We start from the raw sequence: 7632 nt of genomic DNA on the forward strand, positions 1-7632 counted from the left end.
GCATATCATGTACATGTACGTGTCGGCTTTTAAGTGGGACTTAAGTCATACTTAAATCTTTGTGAAACACCTCCCTGGTGATAGTCCTTGCCACATATATAATGACTTGTATTAAAAGGACAGACAACAGTTGCAATTGAATTAATCTAGGGTGAGAGAGGGTGATAGTGCAATCAACACGTTAACATATAATCTCATGTAATCAGATACCAAGACAATTGTATCATTTTCCCATTCCTTGAAAAAGTAGAGTCAAAGTCTAGACTCTCCTTTCCTTTGGTAAGCAACAAAAATATAAATTTGCCATATTTTTAGAGCTTACCACGGACAAGAGATTGTTTTATTGTGTTTATAAAAAAGCAATATGTTTGAAAATACACATAGTTTTTAGAGTCTTGCCAGTCATCATTTTATATTTCATAATATATTTTCTTTTAATTTATCATTGTATTATTCTTTTTTAGATTTTGTGATACATGTAGCTGATATATCATTTGCATGTCTCAGTATCATTGCTACGGTTTCTTATCTGTATTTTAAGGCAATACATGTTATAAATAGTACTGGGCATTGCTATTTGAATATTCAAATCTATAATAAGTCAATAACCATTTCATAAATCCATTCGTAAGATAGACATGCTACCTTGCATGACTCAACACACCACTGATTATATTTTCTTTTGGTATATAATAACAACAAGTTCTTGGGTATTTGTAACAAGCTGAGAATGCATTTCCTACAACTCTAATAATATTTTATCAGATTGTATAATTTTTATTTTACTTCAATTGTAAGGAATTCAATTTACAAGGAGTGGATTTCAACTTTTGTTGGTCAAATTAAAATAATGGAGAATCTGATTTAGTTACTAAGAATATCTTCCAAAATATCATGTAATTTTCCAAACAGAATGTGTAATGGAATCTGCAGTTCTTGGATCCAGTGTATCTAAGTCTTTTTAACATTTATAAGTCAGAGTTGCATCATTTTCTGCAAAAATCCCTTGAGCAAATTTGTATCGCTTTATAGCCAGACTTCTGCTAGGACAGTCTCGTGTTAAGGTGCCTAAGCTAAATGGGTGATTTCAGCCAATTTTCTTAAGATTCCATATATTTACAAAGTGAATAATTATCATATTTGAAGGTCTAGCTACATGTACGGGTAGCCAAATACGACACAATTCCCCTACAGTGGATTTTAATTCAATCAGCTTTTTTGAGATACTGGTAATAAATGCCAGTACTGGCTGAGAAGGATAAAGTTCAGTAGTTTTTTTGACCATTTAAGTAGGAGACCTAAACACTTTAGCACAAAATTTAAGCAGCCAATCAAAAATTTCACACAGTATTTTTCATTCGTTTTCTGTAGGTATGTTGAACAAAATGTGCATGCAACCGGTAATTTGATTGGACACTAAGTTTTGTGATTGGTTGCTTGTTTGATGTGTGATGGAGCCAGAAGTTATAAGGAACATAACAGCTATGTTGTAACATTTGACCACCAATCATTAAGCAACCGATTCTAAATCATGAATAAGTCAGTATTTCTTTGTAAATCAGGGCCCACATACATGTGCTTCAGTACAGATACAAAAGCCCATCTGGCTTTGACCAGGCTGTATGGTATATAAAACATGTAAATTTCAGAAAATGATTAATTGTATTTCTTCAGTTGGTATGAGTCGAGTATTTGACCACACAAATACAAATAAAATTATTCAACCACAAGTTTGTTTTTCCTTTATTTTAAACTTTTTATGTTATTATATTTCACATTCTAAATATGTTGATGTACAATTTTTAAAAAGTGAATAGAGTGACCAAAAACGAGGGCCTATTCTATGACACTTAATACCAATCTTTTTTTCTTCTTCAAAATCAGGTAAAAAAACAGAGACTCAGTTTAGCACACTTTTAACAGAAGGTAAAGAGTTTCAAGAGTTTTCTCCTGGGAAAGATTTTATACATCAACCCCAAGAAGATGGTCTGTATTTTTCTGACCTTACAATTGGAAACCTTCAATATATAGAAACACAATGAGGAAAATCATTATTTATCTTGAGTATGATTTTTGTTATCAAAAAACGAAAAACAAATAATTTTCAGCAATTGAAAATATAAAACAATTTTTTTCAAAGAGAAAGGGTTAAGGCTGGTGAGGAATGTGGGAGAGTGAGAGGGATAAAGATAAAGAGGAGTGGGATAAAGGAAGAAGGTGGTGAAGGAGGGAATGAGTGTGAGAGAGAGAGTGAGTGAGAGACTGACAGAAAGATTGATATATATACCCTTTTATTCCTGTCTAGCATTTCAATCTGAATGTTTTATACATGTACTTTGGTATATCTTATACTCTGTTTCTTTGTTATGGCCTCTCTCCCTCCATCTTTTTCTTCCCTCCCTCTCTTCCTCCTTTTCTCTTATCCTTTCTCTGTTTCTATCTTTCTCTCTTCTATTTCCAGACAGTTTTCAATCTGCTCCTACCAAAGGTATATTTAGGTATTTTTAATTTGTATATCGCCCTCACTTGCCAAGAATTTTTTATTTTCATCGCCCCCCCCCCTTTCTAATCTGGATCTTTCGTCTATATTCCTCTCTCCCATGGGTGTCGATCACGGGGGGGGGGGGGATGGGGGGGGGGATATACCCCCCCAATATTTCAAGTGGGGGGGATGGCCTGTATTATCATCCCCCCCCCCCCAATAATTTAGGGTAGAAAATTTATAATAATGATGATGAAAAAATGTAAAGGTTTGATCATGATGATTATAGTGATGATTATAGTATGCCATCAATCAGTTTGTTTCCCTCGCAATTTGTGTATATTGTTATTAAATAAAAACATTCTTTTCCAGGACTTTTAAACAGATGGGTGGAGGTTCAAGATGAAAAAGAATGAAATGTTTACGTATATGATATTTTTTAACACATGACATAAAAGGACCCCGACGAAAAACAACTTTTGTTGATAGGGTGTTCCATCCCACCAGTGGTAATATGATCATATTTTTACAATTTTTAATAAGTGAAATCAATTAATGGTTTTAGAAAGAATAATCATTCATTTCTCTCTAAAGCGTATCTTCGGATATGAACATCGGATTTTTTCCCCATGTTATTCTTGTTATTGTTATGGACTTGAATAACTAAACTTGATTGGCTCTTTGTTATTTTGGCAAAAAGAAATCTCTTTTGAGTTTGGAAAGGGATGACAGTTTTGCATTCTATATGAGCACACTCATGCGGTACGTAAATTTCATTTTAACACATAATTAGCTGATATTACACACTGATGGTTCAAGAAAATGTTGGAGAAATATCAAAACATGACAGTTGAGTTTCGATTGTTTTTGTTTGTTTTTGTTTTATGCACTTATAAAGCATTTAAAACATGTTAAAATCTTCTAAGGAATGACGGTAAGCCCGATGGCGCACGAGAAGCCACACAGTTTGTAATTTGTGCTAGTCTTAATTTGTCCAAATCTGCATTTTATCATCATGCATTAAGAAGAAAAAAAGATATCGCCAGTCGGGTTAGATTTTAAGAGAGAAGTTGTATACATCATGCTCAATAAACAGATCACTTTGTACATGGTCCAGACAATTTTTGTCATTTTTTCTTTCGTATGAGTTTAGAATAGGCTTACCTGTAACACAAATTGAATTTTCAAAAAAAATTATAAATACAGTACACTGCAATAATGAAAGAATTTCCTAGAACACAGTGGCGTAACTACGGGGGGGGGGCATGGGGGCACGTGCCCCCCAATCGGCTGGCCAAAAAAAATAAACGGGGAAGAGGAGAAAGGAAGAGAAACGTAGTGGGAATGAAGAAATTATTGTTCATTATAATGTTATATTATAATAATGTTATGTTATAATACATAAGAAACATTTTTTCATAACTTTATTTTGCTCAGGCCTAGATTTCTTCATTGTTCCCGGTACTCGGATTGTCTGTTTAACGTTTTTAAGTCAATATACACCAAATATATTTCCTCGCACTTCGACTTATTATTGTTTTATGTAGTGACATATGGTTCTTTTTCATTACTACTTAAAGTGATTGCCCCATTTTAAGGTGTTAATATAAAACATTTCCTGTCCGTGCTTACGTTCGCACTAGTAGATTGGTGAGATATGACTGCTCTTCATGAATTCCTAAAAATCAGTCCTTAAAATGTCCCTTTTTCTGATCTGAATATCAACATTTTTCGATCGCATCATTTGTTTAGTGAAATACGTATCGTATGGTCTTAGTGAATTCTTACAAACATGCCTTAGAATGCCTCTCTTCAGGTCTGAATATCCTAAATTTTCAGCTCGCGCTTCGCGCTCGCAATATTTGATGAGTGAGATGCGTATTATCATGATTACATTGACTACAAAAAGTGCTTTATGTGTTTAGATGTAGCAAAATTAGCAAGCGCTTTGCACTCGCATTAGATGACTATGGTGAGATATGTATACTCTTAATGGATTCCTAAAATATAGTCCTTAACATGTCCTTGTTTGGGGTAAATATTTACAAAAATTTCAGCGGTTTGTTTAGCGAGACAGGTATGTATCATGATTACAAAAATGTGCTTATAATGTCCTTTTTTGGTCTGCATATCAAAAATTTTCAGATCGCGCTTCGCGCTCGCATTATTTGAGCAGTGAGATACATATCCGTTTAATGGCACTGTCCTTAAAATGTCCCTATATTAGGTCAGTATACCTGGCAACTGAGCGCGCTTCGCGCGCTCCTAAGTGACTCAAAAATTTTGCTGGTACCCCCCCATGCCGTGACTCACGGTACGCCACTGCAAGAACACCATGCATATCAACCACTCCCAAATGTCCTAACTTGTGATTTTAGTGGGGGTAATGTTGAAAGATCCCCATCCACAAGAACATTTGTGTCAATCATCCCCCCCAACCAAGAATACCGATCGACACCCATGCTCTCTCCCTCTATTGTTTCTCTCCTTTTTTTTTCCACACCCGTTGTCCCACATTCCCACTTTCTCTAACTGCAATTATATCATTCATTTGATCTAAATTTATATATTGTCCTGAATGTATTATTTGTTTGTAAAATGGTTTTTTAACCGAATGCAATTCAGCCTATGGGCTGCCATGATAAGTTATTAAATTAACAATATACTTTCACTGAGCTGTTAAAGTCACAGAAGCATTAGGGGAGGGGGCAGAGTGCCACTCCGACAAATTTTTCATCACTTTTTTTTTCACGCAGTTGTCAGAAAATGTGTGCCTCTCCTTACGAAATTCGGGTACGCCACTACCTAGAAGACCTCGCTTTAGTAAAATAATGTTCCGGGTAAATGTTGTACCTTTTATTTAGAGTGGTGATATTTTCAATGATTTGAAGTGGGTCTGCAGCATCAAACTACAGGATATTACTCAATTAAGTTGCTCCAATTAATAGCAGATGTTGAGAGACAGAAAGCGGTCGTGGATTTCTTGATGGATGTTCTTGGCATTTAAGGGTGTTTCTGGTGCAGCTCGAGAAATGTGAAATAATATGTTCCCACCCGAGAAAGTGATTTGCGTTAGGTGTGCCGAGATTCTGGGATTCTTACCCAAGGCTATTAATTGCTTTTTTTCGAGCACGGTTTAACATTGGAAAAACCATTATAAACGGACCTATATTGATATGTTTTGCTTTATAAACGAGTTTTCACTGTAATATTTTCATCATCATCATCATCGTCACTTCCACAAATTTCATTTTCATTATCACCTATATATACCATGGTTCAATTAAGTATATATCATCATCAATCATAATCAACAGCATTAGTACGATAATCGCCTTCGTCTTCGCCACCACCACCACCACCACCACCATCATCATCATCATTATCATCATCATCAATCATCATCATAATCATCATCATCAATCATCATCATAACCATCATCATTATCATCATTATCATCATCGTCGTCGTCGTCACCGTCCCAATTATCCGATTTTCATGATGACTAATATACCCTGGTTCTATTAAACTCTAGTACATATTATCATCAATAATTATAATCAACAGCGTTAGTATGAAACTTGCCTTCGTCTTCGCCATCATCATCATCATCACCATCATCATCACCATCATCATCACCACCACCTCTGCCTCCACCATGCACCACCATCGTTATCATCATCACCACCTCCATGACGATAGTAGATGGATTGATGGTGTGTAGTTAAAACGAAATGAATAGTTATCAAGAACTAAATAACTGTTTTCGTAATTCAATTTAATGTACCGAAATTGTGTATATATGATACATAATTATAATTATCATAAAGAAGTGAAATATACATTGATTATGCACTGCAGTCTAATATACTAGCTATCATACATCATTCATACTATACAGTAAGCTAAATATTTAAACCATTCAAAATAAAACAAACAAAGAAAGAAAAAACAATTGGCCCACTTAACGTAATGCAAAAACAGGCTGTTGATTTACCAATTTTTTTAATGACATATCCGCACGAAGGAATGTGCATAGAACAAAATGAAACAATACTTTTGTATCAATATTTCAATTACATGATTTCATCTGCTTGAATTTATATACTTTTATATGCACAGACAAGGCGCTTGTCAGTAATATATTATAATAAATACTTTCTTCATAAATTATTTGATTCACGATAAAAATAAACGAATGGCTGATTCTATTTTCCATGTAATAAGGAAAATAGATACATAGATAAACAAATAAATTGATAAATTCATCGTTTCGCTTTATTAATTCAATATATCAACAAAAAAAGATAAAGAAAAGCTGCTGGGGGTAATTATTTAAGCACAAATTAAGTCTACAACCATCCCAAATAAAACAAATTTATAAATTTTAATTCTTATACTCATTGGAAACATTTCCAAGCAGTCACCGACTAATCTTAGGTGATCAGTAAATGTTTCACCAAGTGAACCAAATGACCTCAATTTATACACGGATATAAAGTATCCTTGAGGGAGGCTAGACTCAAAGATTCAATAAGAAATAATAATAATAATAATAATAATAACAATAATAATAACAATGATGATAATAATAATAATGATGATAATAATGATAATAATAATAATAACACTTCTTTTATATCGTAGGCCTATATCACATTATGATTATACCATCTCTATATGTAATTCCAAAGGTCTTGGATACTAATTCTCTCGGCTTTACATGTAGCATGTAAGTTGTAAAAAAAAAAAAAAAAAAAAAGACAATGAATAGGACTCTTACAATTATGGGGTTGACAAAAAGAATCGCACACACACCTTATAACAAGAGTAATAGCTATCTAATTGACACATTAACTATTGTATTATTATAAGATGCATAGTACAGTTTCTTCGAAACCTTACGTTTCACGAGAGGAGAATGCGTGGTTATAAAAATTCTTAATATAAGTTTCAAGAACATTTGTAATTCATGACTTAATCTATTCTGACTATGCAGTCAAGATATAAAGAAGTCTTACAAAATAAAAACTCATAAAATACAATATCATGCCTATATTTCTATTATAAGAGGTATATTGGTTTAGAATATATTGTTACAAAAACTTGAATGTTTATGCGGTTTATGGAGTAAACGATTTGAATAAAC

Source organism: Lytechinus pictus, chromosome 2 (assembly GCF_037042905.1).
Source record: "Lytechinus pictus isolate F3 Inbred chromosome 2, Lp3.0, whole genome shotgun sequence".
Lineage (NCBI taxonomy): Eukaryota > Metazoa > Echinodermata > Echinoidea > Temnopleuroida > Toxopneustidae > Lytechinus > Lytechinus pictus.